Source organism: Falco naumanni, chromosome 17, assembly GCF_017639655.2.
Source record: "Falco naumanni isolate bFalNau1 chromosome 17, bFalNau1.pat, whole genome shotgun sequence".
Classification (NCBI taxonomy): domain Eukaryota; kingdom Metazoa; phylum Chordata; class Aves; order Falconiformes; family Falconidae; genus Falco; species Falco naumanni.
The window spans coordinates 3976048-3994349 of NC_054070.1; the positions used below are offsets into that span (position 1 = coordinate 3976048).

The 18302-nt window shown below is 53.6% G+C and overlaps 1 long non-coding RNA gene across 6 annotated transcripts; it reads right to left on the reverse strand.

Annotated features, from left to right (window-relative positions):
- Positions 1-2283: 2283 nt before the first annotated feature.
- Positions 2284-18088, reverse strand: LOC121098742. Of its 6 annotated transcripts, none has more exons than XR_005831344.1 (9): positions 15777-18088; positions 13907-14726; positions 12719-13793; positions 12466-12571; positions 11050-11201; positions 9029-9218; positions 6173-8321; positions 4969-5120; positions 3334-4483 (listed from the first exon to the last, which is right to left on the reverse strand). It is a non-coding gene; the product is annotated as an uncharacterized LOC121098742 (long non-coding RNA). The 6 variants fall into 6 exon arrangements; XR_005831342.1 differs by having other exon boundaries at positions 6173-6294; positions 6400-8321; positions 13907-18088; XR_005831341.1 differs by lacking the exon at positions 3334-4483 and adding an exon at positions 2284-2741 and having other exon boundaries at positions 13907-18088.
- Between the last annotated feature and the right edge of the window lie 214 nt (positions 18089-18302).

The window sequence follows — 18302 nt, forward strand, 5'->3', positions numbered from 1 at the left end:
AATGAATCTGCTGGTGGTGTATGATTAAAGCCAAGCACTCCCGCTCCCCTTGTTTCTAAAGGCTTCGGAGGCCTTTTTAAAGGAACACCTGTTACCAGGACCTGGTTAATGACTCATTTGGGGAATACTTGAGGCTCTTCTATGCTTAATAGGTTTTGCAGGAGCAGAGGAGGGGATCCAGGAGAGACCCAGGTGCTTGGAAGCAGCAGGGTTTGTCAGTCCCCACGAGGATTTGCTGCTGGAAGTGATTTGCCTTTGCCCCCAGCCCTGCTCTGCCCTGCAGGGACAGGGACCCCCGTCGTGCAGCCGGGGTCTCGGAGCACCGGGGATGAGCTCCCAGCCTGCCGGCAGCGGAGGAGCTGGCTGCGCTGCTGATGGGCCTGGGAAAGGATGGAAATTTCTTTTTTGAATTTGAATTTGATTTTCCAGAAAATGGCAATTTCTGGAAAAAGGTGCTGATGAAACCCTGCCTCGCAGCCAGCCCAAGCGGGTGGATCGGCTGGTTGGCAGCTGACAGCTCCTGACCTTTGCAGCGCTCAGCTGGAGCGATAAAAGTGCGATTCGTTATCTCCTTCCTAATTTTGGTGTAAGACAGGAGTCTCCTGAGTGTTTGCATTGCCAGGCACAAGTGACCTGCCATTCCCTATGCTGGGACAGCGAGGGAGTTTGGGGTGATGCAGTCAAAGGGTCCAGGCTCCATCTCATCCCACATCCCGCTGAAAACGCATCCGTGACGATGCCCACCCGTCAGCAGGAGGCTTCGCTGCAGGGCCAGCCCACAAGTGCCACGCAGGGGCAGACAGCACCGGTGGGAGAGGTCCAGTATCCATCACTATCCGGAGGGCATCGGTACTGGTGGGCTCGGGACAGCTTGTTATGATGGTACCTTGAAACCCCACCACGAAGAGCCGCCTGCAGCTGGGAAGCCTTCAGAGCCCGTGCCCCAGCCATGCAAAGAGCTCACGCCAGCCACCGGGCTGCAGCCACATCCTTTAGGAAGGACAAGAGCGTGCTCAAAAGATGGGAGACAGTGAGCAGAGGGAAACCACCTCCCTGCAAAAGGAGTCGGGGAGGTGCGGGGGGCTGAGCAGGGGCTCTGCCCACCAGCTCCAGGGCAGCCGGTGGTGGAGTGGACACTTGGGCACACAAAATGGGAATGGCTCCTTTTGTAGGAAGCTTTTCCTTCCCAAGGTGTGGGCAGAAGGCACCTCCCTGCTGTCAGCAGCGTTGCCTGTGCCTGGCAGTGGGTAATTAAAGCCTTTTATTCAGTGCCTGGAGGCACAGAGGCATCAAGGGCTCTTATCAAAGAAGCAACCCAGCGGGTTGGCTTTGTGCAGAGGGGAGGGAGGAGATGCCAAGGCTGCCTGCGCTGGTTTAAAGAAAGTTTTGGCTTCATTCTCCTCTCCTAGCTCTTTAAATCCACCTTGTGAACAACTAATCCACGTTTATATATTGCTTCTCGGCGTTCAGCCAGGTAAAGACCAACTCCTCCTGCTGCAGTTGGGGCCAGCACAAGAGGTCAGCCCCAGCACGTGGCTGAGGGGCTCCATCCTCCTGGCAGTGGTCCTCACCCTCCTCCCTTGCCCTGGATCAAGGTCTGGGTTCAAGGGCCCCATGGATCTCCGTGATAAAGGGAATTCCTCCCACTCACCCCAAACACGCACCCTGCATGGGATGGCGATCCAGAGGTTCCTCTAGTCAGCTCTGCCATGGCAGCTGGAGACACTGGGACACCATCCATGCAAAGGACAACAGCAGCCACTGAAGATAGGCAGGAGGATCTGCAGCTGGGGATGGGAAGGACAAACAGCACCCCAAAAGTGCTGGCAGAAGCCTGGCTGCAGCCCTGTAACATGCACACACACACGGCTGAGGGTGCACCGCGGGGGGCAGATACCGGCTTTGCTGCGGCACCCCTGGCCCAGCGACCCGCAAGTGCTGTCCCCAGCCCAGGACCTGCTCCTTCCCCGCAGGTGGAGTGAATTTTCCAGCTCTCAGATATAAGGAAGAATCATAATGTCATTTATCATCTTTAAAGATACGCAGAGTTGGTGAGAGAATGAATTCTTCTTCATAACCCAGTTCCCAGGATATTTTTACTGTGCATCATAAATTATAATACCTTTTTATTTTTGCTTTATGGCCTGTCCCTTGCCAATTCTGGTGATCTACATCCTCATTCCCCCCCACACCCCGATGCTTTAGGAACAATCCCTGCCTGTCTCTCTCCTCCTCTCATCAGCTCCCCCATCCTTTCCCTTCTACCATCTCTTTTCCCCCTTGTTCACCTACGTGCTGCACCGAGATGGGGCTGGAGAGCTGTGAGCATCACCGGCCCAGCGAGGAGCGAGTGGATGGCACCTCTGGCTGCTACAGAGCCGCAGGCAGGCACTGCCTATGGCCACAGCTCCAGCCCACAGCAGCACAAGCCCCCATGCAGCAGGAGGGAGACCACCACCAGCTCCTGGTAGTGCTGCACCAGCCTGGCCACTCTCCCAGGACCTCCCTGGGTTGCTGAACCAGCCTTGAGCATACCCTTCCCCAACACACCTTGTTTGACAGCACAATTCAACATGTTTTCAAGACTGGGAGGGCTCGGAGCTTGCTTAGCTTGGCCCTGCTTCCATGCAGCCTTCTCTCTGTTGACATGGGGTTTGAGTCCAGTTTGGTTTTCTGCACCAGTAACAGCTCAGGAGAGGCAGCGGTGTGGGCCAGGGTGGGGATTTCAGCTCCGTTTGCATCTGAAACTCAAGAGGGAGCAGCCCAGTGCAGGTGAATTTATGTAAAACTGAGCAGCCCTGCCTGACCCAGCTCCAGTGATGCCAAACCCTCAGTGTGGCCCTCAGAGGAGATGCAGCCCACCCAGGACAGCCCTTCCCCCCCGCCACCGATGGCTGTACCACTCTGGTGATGCCTGGGAGCCCACAGAGATGCCACTGCCCGGCTCAGCATCACTGTGTCTGTAGCAATCTCAGCAGCCATCCCTCACCAGCATCCTCCCATCCCCACCACCGGACAGGACCACCCAGCTGAAAGCTTCTCAGGGGTATTTCCCCCGGCTCCATTTTTTTGCAAAACCCTCTCCCGTTCAAGAAAGAGCTGTTTGCAAACCACCCTGGGCGGGCAACCCTCCTGCAAGAGCGGGGGTACGGAGAAACCAAGAGACTTCTTAGTGGCCTCAGCATCCCTCCAAGCAATTACAGCCCGATACCACACTCCCGGTGGAAAATCAGCCATAAAGCAGAAAACAGAGGGAGGAGAGGTGAGTGTTTATCCCTGAGAAATATGGAGATTTGCCGCGATGAGGCTGGTTAAGAACATTACATTCGGCATGCTAAGCTGGAGAGTTGCAGCAGGTTTATTCAGGGCTCAGGCGCTAGGCTCCCTATCAGGAGAGAAGCTTTAAGCGTGACAGGGATTTACAGGCAACAAGAGAAGAAAACAGCTGGCTCCTTGGGAATAACCCGGCAAGGCTGACGTCTCAGACAGGACTGTATTTTCCTCACACTTTAAGTTGTTTAGGGGCAGTGACTGCCTTTCCGAGGCTGGTACGGGATTTCCAGGACTAATGCAGAAATCCCAATCACAGCCGTTCGCATTTTCCCAGCTTTTTCCGTAAAAATTTGCAGGCTGAGCTAAGCGCCGGACCGTGGGAAGTCTCTTTTGCACAGACTCACGTGCACGCACCCTCTGTGCCCCTAAAACCAGCACGTGGGATGGGCAGGGAGGAATAAGAACTGCTGAACGTGTGGCTCTGGGCGGCTGGCAGCAAGTCAGCAGCAGGACGGGAGCTGCGCTTGGCTCCCGTCCTTCCCCACCACATCTGGGGCTTCCATGAGAAAAATTAGAGTACGGGAGCAGGTTAACAGCCAGGAAAATTATTGCTAACAACACAACCAGGGGCTTGTTCCTTCCCTTTTTATTGGAGACTGAGTGATTACTTGGAGGTAGTTAAAAAGCAGGAGCTGTGTGTTATTGCAGGGGATGCTCGGGAGTAACGGGAGGCTAATTAACGAGCAGCTCTTGCTGGCTGCTGGGGGAATGTTCCCAGGGGCTGTGCTGCAAGCTGGAGAGCAATGCCGGCAAAGCAGGTTTGAGCGAGCGTGTCGAGGAAACGCAGCATGGGAGGATGGAGGAGGTTGGGAATGAACCTGTTACTCTGGGAGCGATGCTCCCTGCCGCGTCTGCGCCGGGGGCTGAGGTGCCTGGGGCAGGGAAGGGACAGGGAGGGGCTGGAGAACAACTTAAGCCAAATTGCCATGTCAGCCCTGGGAAAGGGAGGGCGTAAGAGGCTCCTTGGCATTTTCCAGAGGGTTTTGGTGGAGAATGGGTCAGCCCAGCCTCATCCAGCCCTGGTGCATCAGCACCGGTGTGGGCTGGGCTCAGGGGCTGCCTCTGAACGCAGCACTGGGGGATCCCAACTTGTGATGGGTCTGTGGAGGTGGGGGCCAGAAGAAATGGCTCCGTGCATGCCCCAGGACATCTGTAAGCAGATGGAGACAGGATGAGGCCTGCGGTGCCTGAGGACATCGGGACACACAGGCCATGGGGCTGCCACAAGCAGCTGGTCCTGCGAGATGAGCACACAGGGAGAGGGGCGGGTGGGAGGAGGGCAGCAGTGACAAATGAGTTTAATTCCAGGGCAGACACGGATGGGATGGGGTGAGTAATGGGAGGAGCACCTCCGCACCGCCTGGGGAGCTCAGGGTGCTGTTTTGACAGAGGATGGAGCAGCAGGGACCAGAGGATGGAGCAGCAGGGACTGATGCTTGGAGGCTGCAGGCTGCGAACAGTTAGAGCCCCGCCTCACACCTGGGTGACAGGAGGTGACAACCACACTGACAGTCCATCTCCCTCCTGCCCACACTGTCCCTCTGACCATCTCCCAGGTTTGGATCCTCCCCAGAGCTTCACAGGCAGGATTAAGACCCTTCAATCATTTCTTCTGTCCTCTTCTCTCCCTCTTACCCCATCAAATTCCCATGGTGGCACGTCTGGGGGTGGTGCACGCTCACTCCAGGATCCTGTTGTTCTCAGGGGAGGATGCCAGCCAGAGGACAAGCCACCCAAAGTGATGGGGATGGGCTGCTCCCACGGGAGGCTGCTGGCTGGCCCTACAGCTGAAGCAGAGCAGATGAAAAAGCAGCAGAAAATATGGGAGGCAAAATATTTCGTGTGAGTAGCTGCACGGAGAGCCATAAAGAGCCTGATTAACACCGCAGTCATCGGCCACTATTTCACAGTAACAATAAACTGCCCCAGCTGCTGCTGCTACTGGTTTTGGGTGGCCTCACAGTGCAGTGATGGCCAGGTTTGCACAAGTAGGTCCATGCGTACAACGAGGAACATGTGCAAGCCCCATCGCATCACCAAGAGATACTTTGGGAAAGTCCCATCGCACAGCCCATGACAGATCACTCAGCCCCTGGATGTCCTCTCTGCGTGGAGCAACACATCCAGCCTAGAGAGGGCAATGTGTTTTCAACCAAGTTTTTAGAGCAATGAACTTGGTTCTTGCTAATTCAGCAGAAAGCCAACAGCAGCTGGAGCCCATGGGAACAAGGACTGTGGGGAGCAACAGTGACTTAGACCAAGACTGGATGTGACCCCATGGGAGGGATCCAGGAGATGCTGTCCGGGATGTGGCTCTGCGACCGCAGCACAGCTGTGGGACAGCAGCAAAACCCTCAGACTGAGCAATTCATCACTGCAGCAATTCAGCCCCTTAACCCCGACAGCCAGCTTTGCCCCAGCAACCTGCAGCCCACCCCTGTGCATCGGCACCCGCCTGCTCCCCGTCTGCAGAGGGGGAATTGAAACACAATCCTGGAGAGCACAGCAGGACAGGCTGTGCCAGGGCACCGTCACCTTCCTCCTGCACATGCTGCCTCGCCTGGGCTGATGCTCTGGCGTTTGCCTGCCTCTGGCCCCATCCAGCTCTGCTTCTGCCTGCAAAAGTGGTGCAGAACTGGCTAAGCCTGGAGCTGGACGGTGTCTTCTGATGTATCCACACCGAAGGATTTGCATTTCCCGGAGGCAGAGCAATACCATCAGCACTGGCTCAGCTGGAGGACCACAAGCAGCCTGGTTGGGTACCAGTGGGTCCATCCCTCATCCCCATCCCCTGTCTGGAGCTGCCAGTGCCCCCCACTCCTCCCAGTGTGTTACTCACTCTCAGCCTTGGTCCAGCTCCAGCTGGCTCCTCCAGCTGATCGGGGAGACGGTCCTGAGCTGACAGCTCACCACCGGTGCCAGGAGCAGCCCCTCGTGCATTGGGCACAGCAGCTGTTAGCACTGATTAAAAAAGGAGAAACCCAACAATTATCAGCCTGTGACAGCCAGTTCTGCTGCCTGCAGCCAGGGCTGCCAGAGGCAAGGCTGGGAGGGGGGTGCAGGTACCTGCTTCTTCCCTGGGATCCCGCAGCAGGGCAGGGATATGCCAGAAAACACACACGTGTGCAACTTCCACACCCACTGCGCCCACAGCGTGCGCACACCGCATGCAACAAGCTCCATAACGTCACGTCTGCGTGCGGCCGTATCTCCACGTCAATCCACGGGGACACAGCGCTGCGTGTGGCTGCGCCCAGGGATCAGCCTGCTCCCATGGGTGGGAGCACATGGCGCGGGCAGGAACACGCGAAGCACGCGCGTGCCACCCTGCGTGCAGAGCTTCTCCACCTGTGCAACCGTGGCTGCGTCAATCAGGACACGGCTGGACACGCGTGTGGCTGCCAGGCACGCGGGGAGCCCCCAGGACAGCACACGGATGTGTCTGCAGCCACAGCCGCTCCTCCGGCGCGTGGTTCTTGGCAGCCCCGTGTCTCTGCGGAGCCTCAAGCAGCCTTCCCTCCCACCGAGCCCGGCCTCCCCATTAACATCTACCAGTTGAATTATTTATTACAAACAGATGTTAGAGTTTAAAGAGTGTTAAGAGCATATCTTTGGCTAATCAATTTATTTTTAACTAGTTTATGTATTTATTACAAACAGAATTTGGACTTCAGCTGCCATTTTAAATTATCCCTCATTCATCATAGTGCTGCATGTGCTGCTTGGATGCTCGTGCTGTGTCCCTGGGGACCACGAGCAAGCCACAAATCTGGTGTTTGCTGGCCAGGGAGTGGGCTTGCAGATTGAGTCTTGTTTCTGAACACTACATAAAATTCAGACACGGAACTGAAACGCACCGCAAGCTCCCCAGCAGAGAGCTTTGCCTCTGTGGGCAGCAGAGAGCTGCAGCCAGGCCAGGCTGGGGGAGCAGGGGTCTTCTGGTGAAGGTGGAGAAGAGAGGAGGGGGATGCTGCTGACAGGTGGAAGGACTCCAGGATGGACTTTGAATGTCTCTCTCTACTTTCCCTGTCCTTGCAGCCCTCCCTAGAGCCATTTAGACAAGTCCTGTGGCAAGTGCCAGACCACCCTCGAGTACCAGGTACCTCTCTGGGAGGGCTCATGGATGCTCCCAATTCACGTCACTGAGAATCTGACCCATAAAATGCCCTGAAGGTGGTTCTGGAATAAGCCCAAGCAAAAACTGAGACAAATTAAGTGGGTGTAGTTTGTGCACTCCAGTTGCCATATGCAAATGTGATGACCATGAACCCCACGTGGTCTCCAACCCCTTAAAAATTATAAGAGCAATTCGGGAAGCAGCACCAGGGATAAGGGAACATCCTCCAGGCTCCAGCCATGACCAGGGGCTCCCAGTCCCACACTGGGAAGTTACAGCCTCTGCTGCAACCTCAGCCCATGCTGGGACATATTTAGGAGACATCAGCCACAAAGCACGTGGGCAAGAAGGCAGCTACTGTGAAAACACATCCCACATCCCACCGGACATCACCACCTTCACCAAAGGGCACACAACCAGCAACAGATGCTTTGCCACTCAGTGCCACAACCATTGCAAATCCCCTGGGTGAATCCAGGAATCTCTGAGCCAGTTCATCACCCTCTGAGAAGCACCAAAGTCTTAAAGAACCTGTCAGCCATGAGGGACTCAAACAGCGTTCCAGTTTTCAGCTTGCCACCATTTCCAAGAGATATTGGGAAAAAAACAACAAGGGGAGATGCTGTAGGAGGAGGAAGATAAATGGTGCTGGGAAGGGGGTGGGGGAAGAGAGAGATGGGAGACAAAAAAAGAGAGGAGGGGGTGAAGCTGCGTATTGAGCACAGCAATTAAAGCCACCCTGAACTCACCCAATTAAACTGACTGGAGAGAGGAGGAATCCCAAAGGATAATTTCCTGGCAAATTGCTTGCTTGTCTCTCAGTCTCTGATGCTGGAACGCTTCTGTGTCAGTCAAGCCGTGGAGCTGAGCCCTGGGAAGAGGAGAGAGTAATTCAGTGGGCAAAAGGCATCTCTTCCTAGAAACCTCCTCCAAAGTGCCATAAATTTGAGTAAACCTTATCCATAGCAACTACCAAGCAGCAAGAAGGGACAGGACCAGGAGGGATGGAGATGGATGGAGCACCCTCACCCTCCTTGGTCTGCTGGAATTGGGTGGGGGATGATGTGGGGAGCCAGCTGGGAAAGCTGGGGCAGTTTCTGCTGAGCTTTGGCAAAAGCCACGTGTCCAGCTCCTGCTGGACCCCTCTGGAAGTCTGCAGGGGAGACACCGGAGCATCCAGCCTGTTCATAGAGTAGCCCTGCCCTGCGGTGCAGTCCCTACACAAGGACCTCCATTCACCTTTTGCAAGGATCTAAACATCAAAAAAACCCAGCTGGTGAGCAAGGATTGGATGAGGTCCCACTCCTGCCGTTGCAGTGGGGCAGAAGCCATCCCCTTCCAGGGAGCAGCAAAAAAGTGTCCCAAGGCCCAGACGAGCAGCATGTGCTCCTGGCCATCCCTCCACACGGAGCTCCTCGGACATCTTCATTCCTTGCACGTGGCCCTGGCCGTTCCTCCGTGCTGTCAATAAAAGCCAGAGGCAAACAAGGACCTGGAGATTTACGGCTGTTCGGTGCTAAGGGCCATGCTGGGCGCTTAAACCCTGGAGTTACGCGAACCAGCGGAGCGCTGTAGTACCTGGCGAGGCACGGGTGAGCTGTGGAGAGCAGTTCTGGCACAGAAAGCGTCCAGAGAGTCGGTGGAGATGCAGAACCCCAGAGCATCCAGAGACAAAGACCAAACCCCAGACCTAAGGGAGGAGGTGGCACCCAGAGAAACAGCTTCAGCTCCAAGAAAACCAACAAACCACCTACAAACCAGGCAGGACCTGTAAAGCAAGGACTTTGTTGCAGGGGGCTGAGGAGCACTCGGCAGTTTCAGCTCTTGGACACCCATGGGATGGGTGAGAGCTGGGTTAGACCTTGAGCCTCGCACAGAGCATCCAGGCTTCCCCCAGCAGCTCGCCCAGTGGGCACCAGCACTGGGATGAGCCCTGTGTGGGCACCAGCCCCCCCTGCCCAGCCCTCCTTGCCCTCCTTCCCCGCTCCCCGCAGCAGGCAGGCGCCGGCAATCGGTGAGCTCCAGCTGCTTTGCCAGCACCGAGTCTCAAGCAGTCAATCAAAGCATCAGCTTGAAAGTGTTAAAGGCCCGTGTCTGTCTTTATTATAATCACAGCACTACACCTTGTCGCCATGTGTGCCCTAATGCTGCAGGATTTTGCGCATGATTTCACCAGCTGCTGCTGGAGGCATTAGGGAGATGATGCTCCTTCGCTGCTCTGGATGTTTGCTTGCTTGTTTGCAGTTAAGCCTCTCTTTATACTGATTTTTCTTTATTTGTTTTCCTTTTGCTTTACAGATCCGTTGCCCCCTCCGTGGCTGGCAGCGCCTTTACTGACACTCGGCCAAAAAGCACACAAAGCATCAAACAAGGAAGGCTTGGACCCGCGGCGGGAGAGGCTCGGTGCTGTGCTGCCGGGGCTTGGATTAACAGACATGGACTTAGCGTGAGGATTCAGCCTCGTTGGCATTTGCCGTAACCCCCTGGCCCAGCATGGTGGGCAGGAGCTGGTGGGGCAGGAGGAGGCTGCTCTGCTCCCGGGTGGGGAGAACACAGCGGGGCCTCCATCCCCCCAGCTCCTCTACTCTCCCTCTGGCCCCCCAAAAGCACACAGGGTACAGCCCAGAGCCCTTCCCGTCCGTTATCCGGGAGGAAAAAGCCCTATTCAATAGGCAGCTCATCCTGGGTGTCTCCAAAGAGCTCAGGAAATAATAATAAACGTGGGGATGAACCATAGAAACCTGACTGTAGTATAACTCCCACCTAAGAGCTCCACAAACACGCGGTTTTCTGCCTGACTTTAACGCAGAAAGATCTCACAGGCAGCCAAAGCACCCAAGGGTGCAGCGTGGCAGAGACAGGCTCCTTAGACAGGCACCTGTTGGCCACAGATGCGATGGTCCTATGCGTTATCCAAGGGTGCCCACCCAAGGATGTGCACCCACAGCCTGCAGGCCAAATAAAAACAACAAATCTCACCGTTTTTTCACTTTGCCTAAAAGCTACCACCGTCCCCGATGAGCCCCTCGAAACTGCCCCCACTCCGGCCACTGGGTGCAAAACTGAATATTGCAGGAGATTAATGACCTTAGAAAAATGTAATTACACAACAGGGCTCTGCTCTTAATAACTGCGTATTTTACTTGTCAATGTGCCTTAATTGAAAATGAGTAGGCGATACAAGTTGCAGTGGAGTTGGCTGGCAAGCCTTTAACGCTATATTAATTGTAGTAATTAGCAGTCACTTTATGTTGGAGTCATCTATAAATAGGGGGTCCATTAGTTTAGCAGAGAGTGTGATTTAAAATGCAAATAAAATCCCAACTGTACATATAAATCACTTCTTCCCCCCTGCCCCCCAAATTTACAGTCACAACCGGGCTGTGCTGCTGCGCTGGATGAGCTTTGGTGAGTTTGCCCTTAGGCAGGGAAGCGGTTTGGCCATCGCAGGAGCAGCTGGGATGTCTCAGCAGCCTGAGGAGATGCCAGCAGAGGGGTTTTGCCCCCAGCAGCAGCTTTACTCGGTGCTCCCACAGCTGTGGACTTTTGCCAGGATGCTGGTTGATGGGCAGCATCTCAATCAGCATCCCGACACTCACCATCCCGTGCCTCAGGCTGGAAGGGTGCTGGATAAATGCCGACAGCCACGTGGCAAAGCAGCAGATCAGCAAGGCGAGGGCTCAGGTTCTCTGTCCTGGTGTGGTGGGAATGTTGCAGGGATCATCTTTGGGGGAGAAAAAACACCCAACAGCTGTAAAGACAGAGGGAAAAGCAATGCAAGTGCTGGCTGGAGTGAGTCGTCACACCAGGATGCGGGTCCCATCACACCCAGGCACACTCCAGCGCTCACAGCCTGTTAAACGATGTGCTCCACTTATTTGATTATAACCAAAGGAAGAATAAGTAAAAAAAGAAAGACAGAATAATCTTTTATTAACACAGAATCGCATTAAATTACAGCCTGTACTACCAGGGACAAAGTAACACGCTAAAATAACATACTGGCTGCAAAAATCCCAAAAGCAGAGGTATAAAAAATTAAAAAACAAACACACAAAAATCCTTTTCACTGCTGACCAGTTTTTGACTTAAAAGAGATGGTCCAATGTCCCCCCCGCTGGCACGGCTCCTGCCAGCTGCTGGGGTGCGGATCTATTCCTGCACGGCTATTCTTGAACAGGAAAGAAACAACGATCTTGGGGAGAAAAAAAGACAAAAAGAGGAAGAAAAAAAAAAAAGGAAAAGGAGATGAGAGGTCTCTGTCTGCCGCAGGAGCAGCTTCCATTCAGGTGCTGTAAAAAGCCCCAGCACATTCTCATTGAACATACATTTTTATTAACTCTTCACAGAAGATTTCACTCATTTAATAATTTATCTTCCTCAAAAATGATTCTATCACACAGATGAGAGAGGGGAAAGGAGCCTCCAGCTCCCTTCCCTCTCTGCTGCTCCCCACGGGCACCACAGGTGGAGAGAGGAGACAGGTCGGGACCCCCAAGCTCCCCGCTCCACTCACCCCCCCTCTGCCCTGACCCGAGACGGGGGCTGCGCTGCTGCTGCCCCCACCAGCTCTTTTTTGGCTCCTGAATCACTAGACTGAACAAATCTGGACCAAGCACATCCCTCTGGCTCTCCTCCCATGGCTGTCCCCCCATGGCCCTCCTCATCCCCTCCTCCTGCCCCCTCCTCCCTGCACCAAGAGCAGCTCCAACCATGTTTCCCCAGGGAGGAGGAGGAGGAAAGTGAACCCCAGGGCACCCCCACCCCTCCTGGGAGAAGAAATCCCACGTTTTGCCAAGGGGAAGAGGAATAACACTTCTCCATCCTCATAATGAAAGGCTCCTCAAGCAGTAACAGACGGGAAAAGCCCCTCGGTCCCAGCCTTTGCAATGAGCTCCTGCTAATTACGGCTTTAGCTCAGAGCTTGGTCCCTCCTGTTGGTGCTGGGGAAGGAGCTGCGAGCACCAGGGCTGTGCTGTTAAGGAAAGGGGAGGCTGTCCGCCGTGGTGACTCACCTGTGGTGCCAGCTCAGGACACGGTCCCCCCCTTCCCGCAGGAGGAGATGCACAAAGCCGTGTTGTCACCCAGAGCAGCAGCAGCAGTGTGAGGGGACGGCTGGGTCTGGGGGGGCAGGAGGAGAGAGGTCAGCAAGCGGAAAGCATCCTTCTCCACGTGCCCAAACCATGGGGACCTTGGGGACCCCACATCCACCCAACCAGGGGGAGCAGAGGACAAAGCCAAGAGTGAAGGGAAGGTGGAAGAGCTCACATGGACGTTCCTGAGCCCGTATTCCCCAAGTGCAGTAGATCAAGAGTCCTTTGCCCCACCAAATTCCTGTTCTGTTGCTTGACGGAGAAGAAGGAGTTTCAGCCGCTGCTTAGCAAAAGCTGAATAAGCAGAACCCAGTGCAGGGGACTGGGCTCCAGTTCTGCCCCAGCGTCCCCAACAGGACGACCAAGGACCCCAGTGTCACTGCTGTGAGGCACTGCTGGCTCCCTGGGGAAGGACCCAGCGGATTTGCACCAATGGTGCATCAGGCACAGCGGAACCTCAGCATCTCCAGCTCACCGGGTCCGTGGTTCAGCTCCACCTGGAAGCTCTTCTGGAGCCACGGAACGCCTTGGCTCAGCCTTCCCCATGCACTGGGGCTCGGCAGCCTGGCTCTGCGCTCTCCTTGGGCCGCGTCAAAGGTGATCCCTTCTACGTGCGTGGGGTGATGCCACCTACCTCTGTCTTAAGGGAGATCGGGAGCAAAGCCCTCGAGCCAAAGCTGGGCTGATGGCCTTCAGAGAGCAGCATTTCTTACCAGGATCCTTGCTAAGTCTGGAGAAAAAAAACACCCAGAGTATTTCTTGCTGTTTACACACACACACAGAACGGTGACTTGCCTTCAAATGCTTTCCTCTCACTCCTGCTTCAGCTGTGTCCGCGGGCTGTCTTTGGAAAGGCCGGAGAGAAGCTGGATATTTGTATATCCATCATAGTTGCTTCGCCCCTAGCATCCAGCTGGAATTATCATGTGGGGAAGAGACGGGAGGAAAAATAAAGATGTTTTCCCTCCCAGATCTTCCCCAGACTCGGAGGAGAAACTCAAGGTTCATCAGACACGTGAATCCTCAAAGCAGGCGACAGATCTTCTGCTGCATCCTGCCTTCTCTGTAGGAGTTTAACAGAGAACCTGGGATTTTAAAATGCTAAAAACACCCTCAGGTGTGAGTTCTCCCTTCGATGTGGCTTTCCCCGACCCTTCTGCAAACGTGTCCTCTCCAAGTCCTGACGGAAGGGAGCGATGGCTCCGTGAGTGGAGCGAGCTGGGCTTTGAGTGCTGTCTCTCGACGACATGCTTATCATAAGAGAGACGGGGAGGGGGGGGGAAAGATGAAATAACATAAAAATAAATACAGAAGCAACTTTGGCATGGGAGGCAAAACAGGATTGATCTTTTGCTTGACTTACTCTGAAAATTGCTTCTCCACTGCCCGTTTATGCACATTAATTGAACATCTGGCCCGGCTGTGCGTCTGTTTAAGTCCTCAATCAATCCCCTTTCGGATGACTGCTAGATCAATAGGGTGGTAATTTAATAAAGGACATTTTCAGTTAGCTTTTAAAAGCCACTGATGGGATTTAATTCTTTCCTATTTTTTAAGAAGAGGCAGTGGGAGAGGAGAACGAGGGGTCAAACCACCACCCGGAGCTCTCCCCTCCAGCAGCATCCTTTTCAAGAGAAGGCTTGTGGTGGACATCACGGCTCTCCTAGTTGTTCTTCAACCTGGAGGTGTGGCACAGCCACCTGTAATGGACACAACACCTCTGGTGTGACACTGCCTCTGTCGGAGCCCCCGCAGGTTGGCAGCAATTTCTAGGGAGCAAGTTGTAGGGTTGTGCCCTCGGGCACCTCCCAGGAGCAGCAGCAATGACCCAGGGAGCACCCGGGAGCCCACCTCATCCTCTCCCCCACCAAAGCGTCACGAATGCATTTGACGGCACTGCTGAGACATGCAAGAGCATCCTTATCTGTCCCCAGGCTCCAATCCTGCTCCAATCCAGCGTTTGCACTCCAAGGACCGGTCCTTCAGCATCCTCAGAGCTCCTAGGGCAAGGCAAGCTTCCAGCCAGCGCCCCGAAGTACTGGGGATGACACATCCATCTCCCGTGGCTCTCTGTGGCTGCAGAAGGTGCCAAGTTCAAGGCAACTGATGATGCCCAAGGTTGCCTGGCCTTTGCAAGACGTTCGTCCGAGGGAAGAGGCACGTCTGCGATGGACGTTTAATCACTAGATTGAAAAACCAGAGGCAGAAGAGCTCTACCAAAAGCTCATTTGGACTCACCAAGCATATACCTCAGGGTGTCACCAGGCAGGAATTAACACCTCCCTGCCCCCTCCAGCCCCTTCGCTGGCCTGCTGCTTTGTTTCAGCCCCAAACTGGTGCCAGTGCTGGAGTGCCTGGCTGGCCTTGGACGCGCATGAGCCTCCTGCTCCATCTAACGTCGTTGTTTATTCCCAGCCTCGGCACGGTCCAGTGATGACAGCAATTTCCCCGCGCTGCAGTGCACCCTCGCACCGGCATGGCCAGATTCCTCCTCCCCAGCCCTGATGTCCAGCCTGGCCATTTTTAATTTCCTCTAATCGCTTTCTTCACAGCCATCCTCTCTAAACCCTTTATCTTCCTCCAGGCTGCAATTCCCTCCCTTTGCAGCCTCTCCCACTCCCTTCCTGTGATGCTTTGCCCACAGCTGACAGTGGTTTAACCAGTGCTGTATTGGGAGGCAGGATTATGTCCCCGTCCTTCTGCTCGGGTGCCCCTGGCCACACATCCCAGGACTGTCTTTCCCTGCTGACAACACGAGTTCATCCCAGAGCCAGCTCTGCCCACGTTGCTTCTGTCCAGCACCACTCAATCACTTTTGTCATCTGTATGTGGCTTTAAGATCACGGCCTCATTAATCTGATTAATGATCTCCTGGCTTCACGCATCTCTGCGCTGCGCTCAGCTCCTCGTGTGGCTTTGCTGGACTGTGGTCATGGGGCAGAGCTTCCCCCTCAGCCCAGTTTGCTCCAACCCTTGGGCTTGGCTTCAGCAGGGTGCCATGGGGCTGGTGGGGCGAGGGACAGGGAGACGTGGCTCCCTTCCACCCCATCTCGCTGGGCTGGTCTCTTGGAGGAACATGCTGGATGCAAATACCACTGGAAAACCCTTGATTTGATGGCAGGCAGGCGGGCAGCCAGCTGTGATTGCTCCACCAAAAATGTTCATGCAATTTGGCTGCAAAAATTCCCATATTTATTTTCTTACAAGCCCTCATCAGCATGCAGGGGGCTGACCTGGTACCCAACAGCGTTCCTGCCACAGCTTGGTCCTGAAAGCTGTTCCTTGAGGGGGGGGGCTCTGGCCAAACACCCTCCCTCTGCTCCGGAGCAGCAGCCGCACATTGCAAGACAGAAACTGGAGGAGCCTAAATCTATAAATAAAAGACATGAATTAAACATGACTCTTGCATTTTCAAGGGTCAAATGAATATTCGGTCACTTAGCAATATCATCTACTCCCACAGAAGAAAAAAAAAAAAAGGGAGAATAACAATAAGTGTTTATCACTACTTGTTATTTATCAAGTGGCATTTTGAAGGACCAAATCTCACCCCTGCTGCGAGCGTGGGAGCAAAACTTCGTCCCACGCGCAGTTCCTCTTAAACACATGAGCCTGCTCTAAAAAAGGCAGGTGACAACTGTCCCCATTTTAAAGCTGGGCAAAAAAAAAAAAATCGCAAAGATGCTAGATAGATTAATTTGACATACTTTGGCAGAGACATGAATGCAGCCTCCTGGCTTTCCAGCCTGCTTTCCAGGCAGGGGGATAATGAACTCCACGCATCTCCAGAGGCAACAGTGGATGGATCCTCCTTGGTCGCAAACACACCGTGCGATGGCAATCCCCAACTTTCACGTGCTCCTCTGAAACATTTTATAAACTCTCTGATTTATCTTCAGGCTGCCCAAACAAGCCTCAGGGCACACTGCGATGCAGGTGCTACTGGTGGAGCTGAAAAGGCCACAAACACCAACCCCTGTGCTCCCCAAATCCCAATTGCCAATCCTATCAAGGAGCACAGGGGGAAAAAAAATAATGAACAGTGAGGGATCGCAGACGCCAACTGCTTTTCTGCTCCATTGCAATCACTACAAATCACAGCCAGATTTTTCATTTCTAGGCTGGTAATAGATGAGAAGGGACCCAAGCCAAGCTCCCGACGCCTGAGATTCTCCCCGTCTTGCTGGAACAAAATAACTTCCCATGACCCCATCCGTGGAGAATGAAGCCATAAAAGTCAGAGCTGCGCACACCCAGCCTCGCCTTCCCGGCATTTGTATTTCAGGGCTCTCTCAAGCACGAGGAACTCCTTCTCAGGATGCTGAGACTTTGCATGATGAAACTTGCCCAGAGTGAGCTGAGCTGGGGATTCCTGAAAACTGGCAGTGCTTCCCACGCCGGTGCCCATCCCCATCAGCTGCGACTGCACCGGTGACGTGCCCTAATTGGTTTTACCACACAGGCAAGGGTGGGTAACAAAGGGAACCCCCTATTGATCTGTTCCCGTAGCTACTTTATCCGTATGTCCTTCCCTGCGTAGCAGAAATTTCATGTAGCATCCTATTTCCTTTGGGTGGATTTACTTACAGGTGTCAGTTTGACTTAATTCCTTGTCTCCTTAATTGGCCCCACTGTTAATACCAACTCGCATGCCTCTGCTTCTCCGAGGCCTCTGTTGCTCTTGCTGGAGCCACCACCTCCTCCTCCTCCTCCTGCCAAAAATATCCCAGCGCTGGAGATCTCCTGCAGAAGGCAAGCCCCCCACCCCTGCATGCGACAGATCAGCGGTGACCTGAGACTGAAGCTGCAATTAAGAACAGCGAAGGCACGACGAGGTGGTTGCTCCCTGCACGGCGGCAGACTCGGGACTGCACAGAGGGGTGTGCTCCAGGCAGTTGGGCTTTCATCTATATGTTTAAAAAAATAAATACATTGCTAAAGCAGGTATCACAAGTCCAGCGCCTGCTGCGCGATGCAGCACATCCTCGCCTTGCAGGGTACCAGCCCGGCTTTGCAGATGCTGTGAGCAGAAACCCGCAGGCACATGGAGCTTTTCCAGCCTCATGCTCCTGAAAAGACCTTTAGAGTGAGTAACACTGCAAACAAATTTATTTAAATTACCAAAAAAAAAAAAAAAAAGCCACAAAAACAAACCCGAACCTGATGTGCTTTTAAATTGGAAAATAAATTAATCGCACAGAAGACAGTACAAAAAATTATTAAAAATTATGTAGTCTTCCATATTTTCCTCCCAAAATTAGGAGGGTGGATGATCAGCTGGTGTAAATCTCCTTTAAATGGCATTCATGTTAATGTTCCTACCCTGATTTACACCACCAGAGAAATTAGCTTCCTTTATGCCTGGGTTTCTTTACACATCTGTCCTTTGAGAATCAATAAATAAAACTTGAAAATAATATTCATCCACCATTTATTCTGCTTAATTATTTAAACTTCAGATTCTGGAAATAATAAAAGAGTAATAAAGAAGAGATTTACCATTCACCACAATTGCTGGAAGCATCCCATGCTATTTCCTCCTTTACTTTTTAATCTCTTCCTCTCTTTTTTTTTTTTTTTTTGGGGGTGGGGTGGGGGGTGCTCACCAAATTGAGTCGATTTATTAAAGCTAATGCAAAAGTGATTTGCTCTGATCTGTTGGTGGTGATGAAGAGAAATGGGCTGCTCTGCTCTCCCATGTCCCCCAAAGTCCCACTCATTAAGAAGGATAACGCTTTGCCATCTAGGGAGCAGTTTGC